The sequence below is a fragment of the Coccinella septempunctata genome, chromosome 2 (assembly GCF_907165205.1).
Source record: "Coccinella septempunctata chromosome 2, icCocSept1.1, whole genome shotgun sequence".
Classification (NCBI taxonomy): Eukaryota; Metazoa; Arthropoda; class Insecta; order Coleoptera; family Coccinellidae; genus Coccinella; species Coccinella septempunctata.
The window spans coordinates 15,253,413-15,273,383 of NC_058190.1; the positions used below are offsets into that span (position 1 = coordinate 15,253,413).

At 37.9% G+C, this 19,971-nt stretch overlaps 1 protein-coding gene across 2 annotated transcripts in view; it reads left to right on the forward strand.

The window, feature by feature from the left end:
- Positions 1–19,971, forward strand: part of LOC123308802 (disintegrin and metalloproteinase domain-containing protein 10-like) — a 145,062-nt gene that overhangs the window by 57,269 nt on the left and 67,822 nt on the right. The gene's annotated exons all lie outside the window — the stretch shown is intronic.

The following is a 19,971-nucleotide window of genomic DNA, read 5'->3' on the forward strand; positions in this document are numbered from 1 at the left end:
AACCTGGTCGTGGCCAGGTGAAGTTTGGGAAAGGTTACATATTGATTATTTTGGACCTTTCTCCAGGAAGTATTATCTGATCATATTAGATGCGCATTTGAAATGGGTCGAAGTTTTTGAAACTTCAACGATAAGTTCGGAAGTGACGATTAAGCCCGGGTGTCCACTGGAAGCGTATTCGAGCGGCTACACGCTCTCGCGAAACGAGAATTTGTAGCCGCTACAAAACAGGCGGCGCGGCGCTACAGAGGTTGTCCACTGGAGGCGGCTTCGTGCGTTCAATTCAGTGTTGGAGCCGAAGGATCGTTCTCAATCCAGTATTGCTTGTTGTTTGCGATGGCTGCAATTTTTATAGCCAAAATCAAATAGAGAATTCAACCATTTCTACTGTCAACCGAAGAACGGACCTTATATATTTCCCAACTACTACTGAATGAATAGAATTTTATTTTACTGACAATGCGATGAAAACAACTTCCAATACGTATTCAATTGTTTGACTCATCTACAAAAACTATCCAAGGTTTCCTCCTCAGCTAATTTTTTGGTGGCCAAAAATGCGTGTTTTCGTTTTTTTTTTCTATTTTATCCCCCCTGGAAAACTGAATATAAACAAAGATCAATTTTTTTTATTATAGATCACTAAATTCTCGATTGAGGCGGCGTTTCTCCATATTAGAGTATATCAATGTTGAGCAAAATTTCAGAGATATTATCGTTGACTGTCCATGACCACGAAATGGTCTATGACGTTTTAAATCTGAAATATTAACGAAAAACTTGTATTTGTGTAAAGAACGTGTGTTTTCAATCGATGTGAAATTTAATGCTTTACAACTTTTTTATACGTTTTTATACTTCTCTCATATATAAGCTGCTTTCAAAGATTTTTCCGAGAAATCAATATGAAATATAACATTTAAAAATGTTTCAGGAAATTGTCACAACTTTGGGATTCATTAGTGAGAAAAAGTACACACTTGATATCATTCGACGTAGAATTCAGTACTCTATAGCTTTTCTCCCAAGTAATTAGTCGATATCCGTATTTCTTGAGGACATATGATTGAAAAACTACAAAAAACCCCATTTCTTTGCCGCCAAAAGTTATGTTCAATTCATTTGAAGGAAAAAACCCAAGATGATTCAATTCGGTCACTGATGAAGCCAATTAAGCAATAGAAATCTTTTATAGGCACAAAATCCTTACTGAATCTCAATTCAACCGGACTGAAATGAATGAGCCAACGGGCGTACACGCGCTACACTCGCTACAGATCCCATTTCAGGCGGAACGCGCGTACGAGCTCGTAGCCGCTTGAATACGCCCGCTCGAAATCGCCTGCAGTGGACAACGCTGTATTGAAATACGTTACTTGGGATCTGTAGCGGCTTGCCGCACGTTCACGCTCGTTTCGCGTGAGCGCGTAGCCGCTCGAGTACGCTTCCAGTGGACACGCGGGCTAAGATGCTTAGGAGTTGTTTTGCCAGATTTGGTTTACCAAAAACGGTAGTATCAGACAACGCTGCTTATTTCACATCTGAACAGTTCGATTTTTTTTTGAAGAAGAATAATATTAAGCATGTTTTGATCCCACCATATCATCCAGAATCTAATGGTGCAGCTGAAAATTGTGTAAAAACAGTTAAAAATAGTATCAAAAAGGCTATGAGCGAAAAAACCTCTGTAGACACCAATACAGTTCTTTCTAGGTTTCTTTTTGACTATCGAACTACTGAACATTGCACTACCGGAGTAAGCCCTGCTCAAATTATGTTCGGTAGAAACTTGAGAACAAGATTCAATGCTCTGTTGTATAAACCATCTAAAGAATAAGCGAATAAGGTACATTGTAAACAGCAAGATCAAAAGAAATATTATAAAGGAAAAAATTCTGTCGATTACCAAGTAAATGATTTAGTTTTGGTAAAAGATTATCGAGACGTTAATAAAACAAATAGGATTAAAGGTGAAATTAGGAGAAAAATTGGAAGAGTAACATTTCTAGTCCATATTTTAGAGTTAGACAGATGTTGGAAACGTCATGCTAATCAATTGAGAAAAACTTCAGGGAATATTGTTTACCCATCGGAGAGAATTGTTAGTAATTTTGAAAAAGAAACAAAGAATAAAAATGTATGTGAAAATGATGAAAATGTATTTGAAAGTAATGAAAATGTATTTAAAAGTAATGAAAATGTAATATTAGATAAGACTGATAGACCTAAGAGAGTGAGAAAGCCTCCGGAGAGATTCCAAGCTGAATAATGTTTAATGGATATATGTTTCTAGGATATTTTGCTGTGATAAATTTTGATGTGATATGTTAAATTTTCATTGATTAATTTGTGATATTCTTTTGAGTGCTTATAGCTAAAATAAGTTAAATTTACTTATGTTGAATTGTGATATTTTTAAAAATTCATATAACTCAGATTTTCTCGTAGGGGGGAAGAATGTAATATATTGGTTATAAAGATCAATATTGTCATGCGTTAAACTCCCCACTTAATCTTGTTCGATCCTAATTGTTCTCCGTTGCAAAAAGGAGTTCAGTTGTATTGTAGCAAATGAAAGATTAAAAGTTTACGTCATAGTCGTTTTTAATCATTGCTAATTTATTCAATACACCACATATATATATATTTAGAATTTTTTTTTTATTTCACACATCTGTGGCAGTTGTCAAATTGACCGGGCGCCATACGCCAAGGTCGATTCCGTGTCTGTTAGTGAGGGTAGATGACCTGTCGGATAATGTTGAACGTCCGGAGTATGACCGCCTTCTGCATCCATAAGGTGGTATTCGGGGGCAGCTTCATGTCTGTTATGTGCTTCGTAGTCTTCTGATGCACCAGCCCATTGCAACTTATTATTAAAGGTTTGATGTCGACTCTCTCCAGCTGCCACATATCTTTTATTTGTCGTGCCAAGGGTTCGTATTTGGCGATTTTTTCAGCATACGCTTTTGACAGATTTTGATTTAATGGCACTGCGAAATCTATGATAACGGCGGTCTTCCTAGTTTTGTTCCAGACCACTATGTCTGTCACTTTGTTAGAGCACCTCCACGTGCTATATAACCAACCGCCATCTTACTTTGTGAATAAAAAGTACCAACCACGTGTTTTATTACATCTAACATCAGAAGTGGGATTAAATTTCTTCTTTCGAGAAAAGAAATTGAGGATCCTATTTTGTGAGTGAAAATCGTTTGTGTTTTGTGAGAATCTACAAGAATAAGGCAAAATGGACCAACAAAATCTCAACAACGCTCCCCAAGAAAGTGAAGCCATTTAGGTTATGCGGATAATGGAGAACCAGGCTCAACTTCAAATGAAGACGATGGAGTTGCTAGCCAACATGTCTAGTTCAAGGAACGACACCGACCACGTGGTGACCGCATAATTATCGTTAGCCCAGTTTGACCCCGACGATACATCCTTTTCTACCAAGGAGTGGATTGAGGAAGTTGATCAAATTAAATTCGAAACAGGTATGTCTGATACTGTTGTAGTATTAAAAGCTGGGCAAGCCCTGAAAGGACGTGCAGCCAAAATTTATCAAAATTGGAAACCGATTGTTAGAAATTGGTCAACATTTTCTAGGAATTTAGAGAAAGCGTCCCCTGAGAAAGGAACTCCGGCACGAGGTTTAAAGATAGCATGTTGATAAGTAGTGTAAATTTTAGTTCGTTAGTAGAGTATGCTCATGCCAAGTTGAATTCGATCAGGAAATTTCATTATAAGTTTCCGCGAGAAATAGTGTTGAGCTTGATAGCACATGATATCACTAATGTAGAAGTTAAGAATAGTGTTTTATTGCAAGAACCTAAGCATGAAATGCAGCAGCTGAAATTGTCTTCTTCATAGGATTCCGACGCTCCATATTAGTCTAAGATAATAGTAGAAAACTAGAAAAATGAAGCAGCTAGGTACTGAAAACAGAATCCGACAAAACCTTTCATGGGAATTGAAGGAACTGTGGAAAATTCAGGCATAGAAAGTTAGATTATTGTGAGGAAACGTTGTTTTAATTCTAATCCAGAAAATTTCAATCTTGAATGTAAATTCTGTAATAGAAAGGGACATACTGAAGATTTTTATGTAGTTTAGAAAAAGAGAGAAACAAGTTTAGTCAAATATTATTTACCCAGTGTTCGTAACAATCAATAAGCACATTAGATTTGAATCTAGACTTGTCAGGATTGGACGAGCGATTAGTAAAGTATTGAATAAATCGAATATTGTCAAATAACAAAAATTTTCAAGCATGTCGACTAACTTAGTCGGAACATACCTAGTGAAAATAAGATAGTGGCGCTTTGTTATATTTCAGGAAAATCAAAACCAATTGCAAAGGTTTGATCTGTTTTGTACGTAAATTCTTATGAAGATTGACACAAGACAAGCGCTCTCAAGAATGTAAAATGTTTCCGTTGAGCAATCCAGGAGTATAGTATAACGCTGGCAGGTCTCGAACATCAGGCTAGGTTACCGATTGATGTTAATCAGAAAATTTCCATGGAGGTGACATCTATCGAATGAAGGAAAACTGAAGCCAACATTTATTAGACCTTTCGAAGTGCAAGCAGTCCTACCAAACGATCTATATGCCTTGAGAAGAGTAGGAGGCCAGAATAGAACTATATCCGGCCAAGAACCAATGAGACCTTAGCCTAAAAAAGCAAATAGTGATGAGTGTTGCGATAACTCTTTAAATGTTAAGAAAAATGGACTGTATATCAAAAGAAAATTAAATTATGGAAAAAACTGAAATCAAGGTACACTAGAAGACTCAGACTCACCACAGGATCCTCCTCACACACCTGAGAGCTCTCTTTGGTGGGTTTTCTCCAGCAGACTGAATCCTCTTGTGGTCTTCCTTCACAACACTTCTTCGACCAAAACAAGGCGAAGATGATGAAAAGTGAATAAGCGTTCCACAGCGTAAAATATTTTAGAAAGAAGGCGATTATTAGCGAAAATAAAGTTTAGCGTTTTTCGAATCTAGAGATATATTTCGAACTGAACTCGATCACACACAATGTGTCCAGATGAAGTCTTTTAGATGCCGTTCAACTGGCGATCTTCTGGTCAATCTAGTGTACACAAGTTTATAATAATCTAAATCAAAAGTAAAAGCTAAATATTACGGCAACATTTCCTGCCCCCCAAAAAATGCCATAGCATTTTTTCATAATAAAAAAAAATAATTTAATCAATTCAGAAATTGTGCAAACTCTTGTGCTGAATTATCGGGAGAAGAATATACATAATATCATCTGATACGTAAACTTATTTTAAAGAAGCAATATGACAAAAAAGAAAAACAAAAATTGGATCTAATACATATTTATTAGAGAGCTAGGACCCATCGCACACCGGCAAGGGGCAAAGTTTTACCAATGGACGCGTAAAGGTCCCGTCTTGTGTTTTAACTCGAGCAACCCGCGCAACACCGTCACTACCCGGGAAGAGTGTAGTTATACGACCAAGACGCCATTGATTAGGGGGCACCTTATCCGTCTTAATTACAACCAGTTGACCAATGAGAGCAGGCGTAGAAATATAGCACCATTTAACCCTTTGTTGCAATGAGTGAAGATACTCGTTGCGCCATCTAGCCCAAAAATGTTGATGAAGGTTTTGCAAAAGTTGCCAACGAGATAACCGATTTAGAGGTTGATCAGTGAGATCTGGTATAGGTATAGCAGTAAGTGGTTCCAGGGTTAGGAAATGACCTGGAGTAAGACAGTTTAAATCGTCAGGATCAGAACTTGTGGCGCATAAGGGCCTTGAATTTAAAACAGATTCGATTAGGGTGAGTAGCGTATAGAATTCCTCAAACGTCAGTATTTGCGATCCAATTACCCTATAGAAATGGGATTTTACCGATTTTACCGCAGCCTCAAATAGACCTCCGAAATGACTTCCTGACGGTGGGTTGAAATGAAATCTGATAACCTCCCTTTCAGCAGCGATTTTCATCAACTTTATCAATTCGCGATTGGTTCCAACGAAATTAGTGCCATTGTCACAATAAAGATCTGTGCAACGACCTCTTCGTGCGATAAATCTCTGAAGAGCAGCTAAAAAAGACTCATAGGAGAGATCATTAGCCAGTTCCAAATGAACGGCCTTCGTTGAGTGACAGACAAAAAGACAAATATAAGCTTTTGAAGTTTTTTGTCCTCGATATTTTCTCATTGGCGCAATTGTAAATGGACCAGCGTAATCACATCCACAATGTAGAAACGCTTTTATAGTGGAAAACCTTGATTTAGGTAGATTTCCCATAGGGGGTTGATAAGCGACTGGCTTCACTCTAAAACACCTAACACACTTCGACAAAACCGAATTTATTGCACGTCGGGGGATAATATCCAAAATTGTTGAAGTAGTAAGAAATGGAGCTGACGCGGACCAACATGAAAGTACTTTTCATGATAATGTTTAATAAGATGGCTGGTCAATAAACTACTTCTTGGTAAAAGTATCGGGTGTTTAGCATGATAATTTATATCCGCATGTTTCAAACGACCACCTACCCGTAGAAGGTCATCGAAATCCTTGAAGACATTCGGTTTTCTCAGGGGTTTTGAAAACTTCTTCCCCGAAATCTCAGCGTCAAAGGCTATCTGTTGCGTATATTTAGCTAGAATTATCAATGAAGAGTGAAGCTCTTGCACAGTCAAAGACCCAGAGCGTTTCTCTAGTGGATGACAGACATTATGAACGAACCGCAAAACATACGCACAAATTCGCAATACATTCGAAAAATTAGAATATGCTTTCAAAAGGTGTTCACAAACATTGTCAACTTGCTGTGTAGTAAACAAAGAAAGGTTTCTTTCTTCGCGAGTAACATCCTCTGAAAGGAAAACTTCCGAAGGTTCTTTAGATAAAGAATCCTGGCTGGTCGAGTTCCACAAAAATTTCGGACCCTTCAACCAAAATTCATCGTTCACGATTTCTGAGGGAAAAATACCGCGGCTACCGAGATCGGCGGGGTTTTGATCGGAATTAACATAACTCCAATGCACATATGGAATTTTGTCTTGTATATAGGCGACCCTATTGGCCACAAAATTCTTCCATCGATAAGAAGGTGAACGAAGCCATGCTAAAACTACATTCGAATCACTCCAGGCATAAACATTCGAAAAGGTGAATTTATCAGACAAAAGCTTAAGTACTACAAATGTTATCAACTTGGCTAACAAAACCGCTCCGCACAGTTCCAATCGCGGTATACAAATTTTCTTCAGTGGGGCTACTTTACTTTTGGATATAACAAGGCTAGTGGTCGTTTTCCCCTCGATAGATATTTTCTTGAGGTACAAGACGGCGCAATATCCCTTCTCCGAACTGTCACAAAAGCCGTGAAGTTCCAATTTTAAAAAATCTGGTGAGAAAAGTTGTCTATCGATTTTAAATCTAGAAAGACATTCTAGCTGGGATCTGAAGCGTTTCCAGACGCGCAAAATTTCATCTGGAGGTTCATCGTCCCATGCGAGACCGATCATCCAAAATCTCTGAATTAGGTATTTCACCAAAAACGTTACCGGCGCTAAAAACCCCAAAGGATCATAAATCCGAGCTAATTGAGAAAGCAGCTGTCGCTTGGTACAAGTTTCCTCAGTCTGAGGAACGACAGAAAACGAGAATTTGTCTTCACGTGGGTTCCACAATAATCCTAAGATTTTAAAAGCAGTTAAATTATCTTCCGAATTAAAATCTAGCGGGTCTAGGCTTCGCATAGAGGCTGGAAGAGCCTCCAACAACGCAGGTTCGTTACTTGACCACTTTCTCAAGTGAAAACCCCCCTTTTCGAACAAATCAATCAATTGATTTTGAAGAATCTTGGCTTCCTCAAGCGAAGAGGCACCGGTGACAACATCGTCAATGTACGTGTCTTCCTCCAAAACCTTTTTCGCTAAAGGAAATTCTCTTCCTTCGTCCTGTGCCAATTGTTTCAGACAACGCAGCGCCAAAAAAGGAGCAGATGAAACTCCATATGTGACTGTTTTCAAGCGATATACTTTCAAAGGCTCGTCAGTCGAAAATCTCCAAAAAATTCTTTGATAATCTAGCATATCGGAATCTACCAAAATCATTCTATACATCTGTTTTATATCCGAACATAACACGCAAGAATGAAGGCGAAACTTCAACAGAATTGAAACTATATCAGCTTGCAGTTTTGGAAAAAAAAGATTAACGAACGAGTACCGTGAAACGCAACGAAAAAAGGATTTGAACGAACGTAAAAATAATTTAAGTTAACGGCGACAATATAGGGTTCTCTAGTGAAGAAATTGCTGTATGGAGTAAACAGCGACTGGTTGCAACCGAAGATCTGGTGCTGATTAGTAGCCGACAAGTAGTAAGTGACACTTTATCCAATTTGTCCTTATACATTTTTTCCGTCTACTATATGAATCAGTGCATTTCGATTACTTGAGACCTTTTGTCGCAAACATTGGTAGCAGAGCGTGGTTTTTTTGTTTGTCATTATCAAGAGAAACGGATTTAGTTCATTCATTTTGAAAAATTCACCGAACGGCGAACGTTTGATTTGATTGCCAACATTCAGGAAACATTGAAATATATTGTAACGTGGTTACTCGGAGAAAACTAATCTCGAGCGCCAGCTATTCTTTTCAATAGGAAGAATAGCAAACCTACCAGAGTAGCTGCTAGTCGGAGACAGAGTTCGCTGTTATATAGGGTGGTAGCGATAACGAAGAAGTCAAAATCAAATTATGTAAAAGTTTATTCACACCTTCGGAAACTAATTATATGTACAAGGGAGATATGTGTAGGTATGAAATATGAGTGATTCGATAAGCGAACATACATTCGGGAAATTCTATGCGGTCACGAGTACTTTATGAAGTTAATACCGGGTGCAGTGAAAAATTAAAGATTCAATAAAATGCGCCAACCAGAACTGACGGAATGAATAAAGACTTGCTATACGGTATCGGGATGTAGTTGTATTTCTCCAGAAATAAAACACAACCAGGGCGGATCTATTCGAGACTTTTATTCGCCACCCCAAGGGCTATAACGCACCATGACTGATGGCGAAGAAAAGTTCTATTTTTAGCGCAACTACGGGATTTCACTGACTACGAGCGGTATCTCTTATTCTCTGCCCCAAGGGCTATAACGCGCCATGACTGACAGAAAAGAAGAGATTTCGGATTCAACACTTATGACGCGGAACGCGGACACGGGGTTTGACGGGACTCTCCCTTCAGTACCCCAAGGGCTTGCGCACCATGACTGATAGCGAAGGGAAAAGTCAAACTCGCGAAACAGGATAAAGAACGATAAAATGCAACAGAAAGCGATACAGTACAGCAGTGTCAAAGTTAAAGAAGTAACGGTGTAGGTCTAACAAAGAAACTGAACGGTACAGACGGGAACCTACCTCCTTTGTTTCAGGCACTCGCGGAAACTCAAAGGAAAGAAAAGAAATTAAAAAAATTTAATTCTTAAACGCACTGATGCAACACAAAAATTCTTCTTAAACGGCGAAACTCAGAAAATACGGAAAACTAGCTGAAGTAAAAGAACAGAATCTAAAGCAGAAGTCACCACGTTAAAACTGAAATCTAAGAGCGAAAAATCAAAAGTCGAAGTACTGAAGTAAACGAGCAAAAGTTAAAAAGTAAGTGACCGTCGCGGGGGAAAATTTGCTTTTCTAGGCCAATCCCCTCTCACGGTAAAAATCTGAAAATTCCAGAATGCGACAAGAATGAAAAACGTCGTCAGCTCCGGTTTATCGCATATCAACATCAGAAAAACGTCGAAATCTTCAACGGCATGCAAGAAAAACAACGTTTAACACAGATAAACGGTTTTTTACATTTACTCTGCCTATCGGAATGAACGTACGGAATATTCGAGAATTAAAATATTTTCAAAGACGGAAATGTAAAACGAAAGGAATGCATTAAAATGAATTCCAATTTTCCTCAGAAAACTGGCGTTCATTACAATATTATTTTTAATTATTATAATTGTTACAACGATAGATCTCCATATTCACGGCTTTGGTATTTTTAGGCTCATTGTATTATTTACGATATTCCATTTTACTACTCATTAAATTATCTGTCCATAACTCTTTCATAAAAAACATTCAACATGGCATCCGTTAGCGAAGAGGATAAAAATTTGTTTGGAAAACTAACTGGCTATAAGGAACGTTTTTGGCGTCAATTACAGGATTGTTATGAGTTGACAAATCAATTACCCCAGAAACTATCTCAATTCAAGTTAAGAGTGTCTCAAATCGATAAGGTGAGAGAAAAATTCGTTGCAACTCTTGATAATCTTCAGATGTTATCAGGTAAACATGAAGAATTTTTTACCGATAATTATAAACAGTCTTATCATACCATATGTTATATAGTGGATGTTCCTGTAGTTAATAAAGGTGGCCATGGAATGTGGAATTTGTAGGAGCGCTACTTCTGAGAGAAATCCAGTGCAATGTGATGGTTGCTTGGAGAGAGTGTGCAAGTCGTGCTCTGGATTGTCAACCAGCGAGATGAAAATACTTGGATCAAAGAGAGAAAATAGGAAATTGAAGTTCCATTGCTCAAGGTGCGAGAGTCATGATACTATTGTCTTGTTACAGACAATAATAGCCACAAAGGAGAAAATAATTGAAGATAAAGAGAAAATTATTAAATTAATGCAATTAAGCAGGGAAAATGATCCGATCTCTGAAAAGCGAAGATCATATGCGGATGTTCTTTTGGTGAAACCTGTAGTTGATCAGAAAAGTGAGAAAACCAGAAATGAAATAACAGATAAAGTTGACCCAGGTAAATTGAGGATTGGAATCGAAGGTCTGAAAAATGAGAATGGAGGTGGAATCATAATTAACTGTAGGGATGCAAAAACTAAACAAATTATATCTGATGAGTTGAATAGAGAACTGGGAAACAAATACAATGTTCAAGAAGCTACACTGAAAAATCCTAAATTAATTATAAAAGGTGTTGAAACAAAATATTTAGATTATGAAAACAAGGAAATTATCGAATGTTTTAATCATCGAAATGATTTGACTCAGATAGAGGACAGTGCGGATAAAGTAAAGGTGATACATAAATATGAAGTAAAACATAGGAAAAACTCCGCAAATATAATAATTGAGGTGGACCCTATTGTATACAGGGCTATCAAAAACAGAAGGACTCTAAATTTGGGATGGAGAAGTTGTGTATTTGAGGACTATTATGGTATTATACGCTGTTTCAGGTGCTCGGGATACAATCATTTTCAAAGGGACTGCAAGAGTGAAAAATTTTGTCCGAAATGTGCTGGAAAACATGATATTAAGGAGTGTGATAGCGAACTGAAGAAATGTATAAACTGTCTGAAGAAGGTGCAGAATTTCAAGGTTCAATTGGATACAGATCACTCCTCCCTTGATAAGAGCTGCCCTTGTTATATGAGAATTATGGAAAACACTTCTAAAAGAACCAATTTTGGAAAAGAATAGCAATTAAACCAATGTAATATTGTATATTTCAATAGTCAGGGATTTATTAACAACAGATGTAAAATTTTGCACTTGATCCAGCAATGGAGGCCACAGATAATATGCGTAAGCGAAACTCATCTAACACCAGATATACGACCCGGAGAAATTGATGTACATGGTTATATAACCATCAATTGTCCATCAAATAATAGAAGAACAGGAGGAGTGATGATACTCCTGAAGAATGGTTTTACATACTCTGTTAGATCAAATATGGGTGAGGGATCATATGTGTGGTTTTTGTCTGTCGAATTAAGGATTGGAAGTGAGAGACTGCTGTTGGCGGTTTTATACCATCCACCGGGTATACAGGTTGCCGCATATCTGGACTTTATGGATGATTTTTTCGAGGAGGCTTCATCATTCCAAAGTGAGGTAATTTGTGTGGGAGATTTTAATTTGGATTATAAGAAGAACTCTTACTATATGGATAAATGTAAATCAATTATCGAGCAGAGTGGTTTTAAGCAGATTGTGAATGATTATACAAGGATCACCCACAGCAGTTCAACACTTATTGATTATGTCATAACTTGCTGTAGAAGACTGGACCATAAGGTACATTTAACACCAAAGATATCTGACCACTCGATTATATCCTTAAATCTAAAAATATTTGAGCATGTTGATTTCCGAGTAGAATTAACTAAACGTTCATACAAGAACTATATTAAAAATGAATTTCAGGATGTGATTCTGAGGTCGGAATGGAGTAATTCCAGTAGTGACGTGAATACCTTAGTCGATGAATTTATCAATCCTATTAAACAGGTATTCGATGAAATGTGCCCCCTGAAAAAAGTAAGAGAAAAAAAAAGTAATTTAATTCCTTGGCTGAATGACGAAATTAAGAACTTGATGAAACAGAGGGATACTCTATACCAAAAAGCAGTATTAACAAAAAGTAATAACTACTGGGATGATTACAGGCGAGTCAGAAACGATGTTGTAAACAAACTACGAAAGAGTGAAAAAAATTATTATTATGACATGGTGAAAAATTGTTCCAGTAGTGATGTATGGAAAAAGTTGAAGAATTTATTAGGAAATAAACAGGGATCAGTAGTAAAAAATGTTAGATTCAATGGAAAATTAGTTACTGATAATAATGAGATAGCGAACAATTTCAATACATTTTTTGCGGAGAGTATACACGACATTATTGCGTCGACAATTAGGGCACATGACCACGATTTCTATTTATCGAAAATAAGTAGATACTCTGAGTTCTCAAAGTTTACAAAGATCAATATGAAAGAACCTAAAAACTTTATTAAGAAATTAAAAAACAAATGCGGACCAGACGGCATTGACACAAAGATTTTTCTGGATATATTCGAGGTGATGGGTAACAGGATGCTTGACATTGTGAACACATCATTGGATTGTGGTGTTTTTCCTGAAAGCTGGAAGGAATCGGTGATAATACCGATCCAAAAAGTGAATAATACCTTCTTATGCGAGGAGTTCAGGGGTGTTCATACAGTACCTATATATGAGAAAGTACTCGAAATGGTTGTAAGGGATCAATTATTGAAGTTCCTGGTTGAGAATAATGTAGTTTTCGATGGCCAATCAGGTTTCCGTGCGAATCATTCGTGTGAGACCTCTGTAGTGTACATACATAACGAATGGGTAAGAAATATAGACAAAAATAAGATAGTTCTGGCGGTTTTCGTTGACTTTAAAAGAGCATTTGAAACGATAAATAGGGATTTACTGATAAAGAAACTGAAAAAAATGGGAATTGATGGAGCTGTTCTGGATTGGTTTACATCATATTTGAGGGGGAGAAAACACAGGGTAAATTTTGGTGGGGAGTTATCATCCAGTATTGAAAATGATGACGGTGTTCCACAGGGGTCAACGTTGGGTAATTTACTGTTTATTGTGTACATAAATGATATCGTAAAATACAGGAAATATTGTACACTGAGAATATTCGCCGATGATACAATGATTTATATAATTGGAGATGATATTGATATGTTGGTCGCACTGATGAATGAAGATCTCGAAACATTGAATGAATGGATGGGGGATAATCAGATGGTGGTAAACTTCGAAAAATTGCATTATGTATATGCTGTTCGGGAATGAATGTAGAATAAAACAAATTAATAAAAGCAACATAATGATTTCAATAAATGGAAGGAATTTGAGTGAAGTAGAGTCCATTAAATATTTGGGTGTTAGATTGGATGGTAACTTGACGTTGAAAGAACACTCAGAACTTATAACAGCAAAGATGGCACAGAAGATACACTTTATCAGTAGAATCAGTATTAAGATAGACTTTAAAACGAAAGTGCTACTATTCAAGTCGATGGTGTTGCCCCATTTGGATTTTTGTACATCCTTATTGTTCAATCTAAAGTCGAACAGTATTGAAAAAATTCAAAAAGTGATGAACAGAGGCATGAGAATAGTTTTGAGCTGTAATAGAAGAACGCCAATTAGAGTCATGTTAGATGCACTGAACTTGATGACTGTGAGACAGAGGATTATATTCAAAACACTGGATTTCATATATAGGGTTGAACATAAAATGCTGCCAGACTATCTTTGTGAGCACATCAGATACACATCCGAGATTCATACACACCATACAAGAAATAGGAACAACTTTTATGTGGAAACATTCCGCACGAGCTCTACATCAGGATCTACTTTGATTGGAGGATTAAAATTTTATAATGGTTTACCTAGCGAGATGAAGAGATGTACCAATTATAGAGAATTCAAGAGATTGTTGATTTCTCACGTTAAGGGACATTTTTGAGTTTTTCTATCACTTACTTTACAGGTTGTAAATAGTTGATCAACTAATAAAATTATTATTATTATTATTATTATTATTATTATGTCATTCAGTTGGAATCAAATTTCGATGAAGTTTTTTTCGAAATATTAGCATGCGCCGGAAAGTACACTGAGCCGGTCAGTGACCCTCAATCAGCTGTTAGTCCGCACATGAAAAAGGAATTATCTTTACGCGATATAAACATAACCAAATTTGATGGAAGTCCCGAAAAATTTCCTGCATTCAGGGCCATGTACGATGCCTTGGTACACAATACCAATTATTCTGATATTGAAAAATTTACCGTGGTAATTAATCACTTAGGAGGTTCGGCGTTGAAGTTCGCGCAGACCATTCGCTTTTCACCGGAAAATTATGTTGTTGTTTATAATCAATTAATACAACGTTATACGAATAAACGCATTATCGCGAATCATTATTTGCGAACAATATTTGGATTGAAACTGAATATCAGAATTATGTGAGATTTTACAAACGAACGTAACGGCATTAAGCGATATGAAAATACCGAATTTGACTGACTATATATTTGTTCAGTTTACTTTACCATTATTGGATAATAAATCCAAAGAGGAATTTGAAAAGAAATTTTTAGATACAGAATTTCCATCTTTTGACATCCTGATAGAATTTTTACGAAGTAAATGCTCGGTTTCGCAATTGGTAGGCGAAAGTTTAAAATTGGATATGCAGATGAATAAAAAAAATGTTGATTTTAAAATGAATTACTCGAAAAATCAAGGATCAGCCGGTGCTTACAGAAAGAAAGTATCGATTTTGTCTCAAGAAGTCGATACAAATTTAATTCGAGGAAAAAGTAAATTTTGTCTTTGTTGTACCGGGGGCGATCACGAAAAATTAACCCAATGTTCTAAATTCCTTTTACTGTCACCAAGAGAACGTCATGAATTTGTAAGAAATAATAATTTGTGCTATGCTTGTTTATATCCCCATCGAATATCAAATTGCAGAATGAAAATGAATTGTAAATTTTGTTCTAGTACTCGACATAATAGCTATTTTCATGATAAAGAATATAATAATAATAATAATAATAATAACGTCGGTGGCAGGATGTTGAGGAAGCGGGCTCCTGCTGCAAAAGAAGCTACAGCTCCAAAGCAACAACAGCAACCAACGAGTCCAATTCAATTGCCGACTCGAACCGCTGAAGGTGCTGCGCAGGATATTCAGCCAGTGCTCACCCAAGCGGGGTTAGTTAGAAAGCGCATAAAGTGGACAACGTCCATGAATGAAACTATTGTGCGCATATATAACTCCATCACGGGACTAGGGCAGAACACGAACAACTATAGGAAAAGGCTCCATGAGGAATTCTGCAACGCCTACCCAAATCTCAATGTCACTGAACAACGAGTGGCAGACCAGTACCGCGTAATTCTGAGAAATGAACTCATACCAACGGCCCGAATCGACGCAATTAAACGAGAACTTCAGCGTCCGCCTGCACTAGAGAATAACACCAACACCTCTGATGCAATTCACATGCCTGAGCAACAACACCCAGAAGACATTGATACTGAAAGTCCATCTTGCAAAGCAAATGAGCCTAAACACCAGGACGATAGGGATGAGCTCCACCGACAAGTTGACTCTGAGATGAGGAGATACTTTGCCGAACTGGAAGGAACAGATCCTCTTCATCGAATAGCACCTCCCCGACTCAATACATCCAAGAAACTGTCACTCATAATCGACATCTTGAATAAGGACGTTTTACCTGAGTACCTACAGAATGGAAGTTCATTGGAATATCTTCATCTAGTTTTTTACTGTGCAGCGCTAACGACGGCTAAAACCATAGGGGCAAAAATTCGCCGAACGAACAACGATGGTCCAAAATTACACAAATTACATGCGCCACCATGGCAGAAACGTCTTCGACACAAAACAGAGAGACTTAGAAGAGACATTGGACGACTGACGGAGTACTTGAACGGGAATCGCGGAAGAAAGGTTGTGACAGCTGCCAAAGAAATCATGGATAGAAACAGAACACACACAGAACGAGAGACGGAGAATGCTACAGCTCACCACTGCCTCGACACTCTGAAGCAAAAGTTAAGTCTGTATGCAGAACGCCTGAGGAGATATAAAAGCAATTATAGCCGAAAAAGAGACAATAATTCATTCGAAAAGTCGGAAGAGACTTTCTACCGGTCACTTACTTCGTCTGATGTAGAAAATGGAAAGTTACCACCAAAGGAAGCCATAGAACAATTCTGGACCGAACAATTATCAACGAAACCTCAGTTCAATGATACCGGATGGATTGAAGATGAAAAATCTGAAGCTATAAAATATGAGCCGATGCAGCATGACAAGATAACAATTGAAGAAGTAAAATCAGCTATCAGAGGACTACACAACTGGAAAGCACCTGGGCCTGATGGATTACAGAACTTCTGGATCAAGAAACTTTGGATCATGCATGACAAAATGACCTCCGCAATAAATGATGTCATTAACAATCCTGAAAGAATGCCAATATTCCTTACACATGGTACCTAACACGGTACCTGTTACCTAAAGACCAAAGGAATACAGAAGACCCATCCAAATACCGACCAATCACATGTCTTCCAACGATGTACAAATTAATCACATCGTGCATTTCAAATCGAATTCACAACCATTGCGAAAGGAATAACATCATCGCCATGCAACAGAAAGGATGCACCAAAGACAGCCGAGGGTGCAAAGAACAGCTAATAATTGCGATTCAGTTATCTGCAATCAAGCGTTCTCCAAGCGGAGGAATCTTTACGCTGCGTACATAGACTACAAAAAAAGCATTCGATTCTATACCCCACGAATGGTTTTTGACGATCTTGAAGATTTACAAGGTGGATCCCAATATTGTTAAGTTCCTGAAAAACGCCATGTCAACCTGGCGTACTAGTCTTCAAATGAAAGCAACAGATTGCTCCATTACAACAGGACCTATTCCAATAAGACGCGGAATTTTCCAAGGAGACTCGCTGAGCCCTCTGTGGTTCTGCATGGCCCTGAATCCCTTGTCTCATAGATTGAATTCTACGGACTACGGATTTTCCATCAAAAGCGGCAGTAGAACTATGATGAAACTGAATCATCTACTTTACATGGACGATTTGAAACTCTTCGCATCTACCAAAAAACAAATGCAACAGATGCTGAAAATGGTGGAAGGATTCTCGGAAGACATTAAAATGAAGTTTGGATTAGAAAAATGTCGACTGCTCAACATAACGAGAGGGAAAATAAAAGATGGTACGTTCAAACTCAAGGAAGGTGCAGAAATTGAAGCATTGAAGGAAGGAGACACATACAAGTATCTAGGCATAAAACAGGCAAGAATAATCAATCAGACCCAGATGAAGAAAGAATTAACGGAGGAGTTCACCCGAAGATTGAGAATGATAATGAGAACTGGTCTTAACAGCAAGAATCTGATAAAAGCGATTAACACCTACGCTTGCTCGGCGCTGAGCTATTCATTCGGTATCATCTCTTGGACGACCACCGATTTAGCAGCACTACAGAGAAAAATAAGGACGATGCTGACTAAACACAATAAACATCACCCCAAAAGCTCAATAGAACGGACAGAGCTGCCACGACATCTTGGGGGTAGAGGAATTGTTGATTTGTCCAACCGTATGTCCCAGGAAATTGAAGGACTTCGAAAATATTTCCTGACCAAGGCTGCTTCGTCAGAACTCCATCGAGTAGCTTGTGTTGCTGATAGTTCTACACCGTTAAAGCTACAACAGGATCACTTGGAAACCGTCGAACACTCTGCAGAGAGTAAAATGCAGAAACTGATTGGCAAACCTTTGCATGGAAGGCACCAGAACGAGGTCAACCATGATTACGTCGACATATCTGCGTCGAACTACTGGTTGACTTCCGGAAGGTTGTTTCCTGAGACAGAGGGCTTCATGCTCGCCATCCAGGATCAGGTGATTCCAACAAGAAATTACATGAAATACATCACCAAGGATACCTTAGTGGCGGACGATAGCTGTCGTTATGGCTGTGCGACACATGAAACTATCCAGCACATCACCGGGGGATGTCAGAAGTTCGCGGGCACGGAGTACAAAAATAGACATGATGCTGTTGCCAAGATTCTTCACCAAGAATTGGCACTAAAACACCAACTTCTAAGTTCAAAAAAGGTTCCTTATTACAATTACCATCCGGATGCTGTGCTGGAAAACGAACATTACAAGCTCTACTGGGATCGCACGGTTCTCACAGACCGAAAAATAACCCACAATAGACCAGACCTCATATTGCTCAATAAGGATGAGGACAGAGCACTATTCATCGACGTGGCAATTCCAAATAATACCAATCTTCTAGATAGGCACACTGAAAAAATTTCAAAATACAGAGATCTCGAGGAACAAACCAGAAGACAGTGGAAGCTGAAAGATATAAAGACCATCCCTATTGTCATTTCATCTACAGGCCTGATACCGAAGAAACTACTAGAGAACTTGAGGAAACTTCAGTTGAACGAAAATATTTATAAAGTCATGCAGAAGGCGGTACTGCTCGGAACGGCGAGAACTGTACTCAAGTACATGGGGAATGCAGAGGAACACCGTCTGCTCCGACAGGAAGTGCGGGTGGAGCAGGAATCCAACCTACAGCAGGGAGCCGAAGAGCGACCCGGACCCGACCCCCACCACGAGCCCGAAAACCTGGAAAGGGCTCCAACAGAGCTTAATCCTTTTGATATCTGAGATATCTGGGATAAGTGAATTTTCCTCTGGAGAGGAGTGTGAAAGCCGCAAGGCTAAAGTCATAATAATTATAATAATAATTTATTCGTCCTTTGAGATATCACAAAGATACATAGGATATGTCAACAAACAATAATTATATAGAAAATTAATTGTACCCAAATATAACAATCGAAAAACAACTAAATCTAAATCTAAATCTAAATATAACAAAAAATAGCAATCTCTCAAAGAAGCTCATCTGAAAAATATTCAGATGTGTTGTAAAAGCTTCTGGTGCATAACAATTCTTTGATATTCGTTTTGAATTGTTTCAATTTCAAATTCTTGAATCTATCAGGTAAGTGATTATACAAAGAGATACCCCCAAGTGTTGGGGAAGATTTGAATTTGGAGGTGGAGTGCCTAGGGACACTGATCGTATTGAAATGTCGAGTGTTACAATTATGGAAATCAGAACACCTCACGAGTTTATGCAAATTCGATCGCACATACAGGAGGCAATTCAAAATATAAATGGATGGAACCGTGAGAATTTTGAAATTTTTGAAGATTTCTCTGCAGGAGTTTCTAGGTCGAATATTGAAAATCATACGTATAATCCTCTTCTGCATAATGAATACTCTATCTATATCCGGCGAAGCACCCCAAAGAATGATGTTGTAAGTGAGATGACTGTACACTAAGGAGTAATAAACATTCAATAGCGCATCTATTGGGAGTGTTCCCTTCAAACGATGAATGGCATAGTACGACTTGCTCAAAGTTTTGCAAAGATGATCAATGTGGAAGTCCCATCTCAAGAACCTATCAACATA